The following is a 2,044-nucleotide window of genomic DNA, read 5'->3' on the forward strand; positions in this document are numbered from 1 at the left end:
AGGGGTGGTTCCCAGACACTGTGGGTCACAAAAAGTCATGGGCTTCTGTAAAAACTCTTCTCTTGGATGACTCCTCAGGGAGTTGTAGAAACAAGTGCTGGCCCTCTCCCAGCCTTTAGTCACATTTGCCATCAGGAACCTTTCTTCGGTGGCAAACATTAGCAGAGAAACCTTGCTGCAGCAAGGTAATGGGTTAAAGGAGAGGGCTCTACTGGAGGAGTGAATGTGATGAAGCCTGGAAAATTGTCTTTTCCTCATTTCCCTTCTGCTCGTGAGTGGCCGTGGCCTGCCTGTTACCCGAACATTGAGCAGTGCTCTCAGAAGCAGCCAGGCAGGTTGTGTCAATTAGTAGTCAGAGACAATAAGGCTAATTGCCTAAGCCCCTTTAAAAGAGGAAAAGAAAGGGATGGGAGGGGARAGAGAGAAGCTGCTTAAGAATAGTCCTTCAGCATTTCAGAAGCATTTCACTATAGCTAGCTCTGAGTAGAGAAAAGTGCTGATGCTAATCTCTCCTGCTTGCTGCTTTCCTGGGATTTATTGTAAACTATGCACAGAATAAAACTAATTGCAATTTTCCAAAAACAAATGCTATGCAGGTACACATCTGAGTTGCAAACGCACTTTGCCTCCTTACCCGGGCTTTCATAACAGATCACTGCGCAGGGACACGTCAAGATTTCTTCAATAGGCTGCTCATAACTGTATGGAAATGGAGGTTGAGGTCTGAAAAAGAAACATCAGTCCCCATAAAGACGTGCTGGGGGCTAGCCACCACMGCTCTCCTACCTCCAGATTTTGGGGGGGAATGTGTTGGTTTGTTGGACTACACTGGAACATATAGGCTTCAGAACGGCTTGCCTTTTCCCTGTGATGTTAAATATTCAGAACCAGCTACTACTGCCCTTTTCCTAAATGACAGCAATAAATAAATCATTGGCATTTTTGTGGACTGAAACTGGATTCTCTTGCTCCTCTGGCAAATACTCTGCTGCTGAATTAAAACAAATCAACAGCAATAAAACCTCAATAAAAACAGTTCCAGTAGCTTAAATTCGCTCAGCTCTTTGCCTGCTTCAGTAAGAGACATCCTGGACTTAATGTAACACTGCTTTTGTTGTCTGGTCATGACTAGTTCTAGGGCAAGACATATTCTTCAGGTATTCACTTATTCTAAATTATTTACTCTAGTTAGATGGCATTTTTCTCTCTTGAAGTATCTACTGAAATGAAGAATGCATTGTCGGTATTTTTGAACTTGTCAAGGACCAATGTAGTTCTGACAGGATGAGCGTGACTGCAGCAGTTCTCTGGGACATTYGTCTCCATCCATTGCTGCTGCCTTGGTTTAAGGTTTTCTGGTTTTGATGGGACAGTGGAAATCTGACYTGCCTTGATACAGACCTCCTCGTGTCCCTTGTGTCCCGCTCCCCAAAGCTTTCTCATGATGACACCAAAGTTCGTTCTCTGTGTTCTCTTCCAAATTCTCCCCCGGTCTTGTGACAACCCCTCTCAGCCCAATTTTGAGCTCTTAGCCTGAGGTTTCACRTCTGGCTTGCAGAGTCCATCATGCTGCTCAGCTCCTCCCGCTCTGCGTCTTGGATACCATTGCTCAAATCTTTCTCACTGCTCTTTGCAGCCAACCAGGTAACCTCCTTGTTTGGCTTTCTCCACAGCTACAGAGCCCCAGCTCTGGCAGGGATTTCATAAATCCAAATATGTTGGAGCACTCATGAAAATCTGTCCAGTAAGATTCTCAGAAGAGAAAAGGAGGACATATTCTGAGGAAAATGGAGATGGGGATACCTAAAATCAGCCTTCATAAGCATCTCAGCATAAAATTCAGGAGTTTAAAGGTTCATTTAAGGGCTTTCTGAAGTGGAAGACATCATAATCCCCTCAAAATTCAAAGCATATGAGCAGTCATTCACTGCCAGTGAAAATGAAGCAAATATTCATCATGATGTGACATAAATCCTAAAATGCTGACATGTAGGATCAACAAAGAAATTTTGTTTATATACAGCCTTTCTGAGCATATAATATA

The sequence above is a fragment of the Rhea americana genome, unplaced genomic scaffold, assembly GCF_003343005.1.
Source record: "Rhea americana isolate MKP2758 unplaced genomic scaffold, rheAme1 scaffold_95, whole genome shotgun sequence".
NCBI classification, from domain to species: domain Eukaryota; kingdom Metazoa; phylum Chordata; class Aves; order Rheiformes; family Rheidae; genus Rhea; species Rhea americana.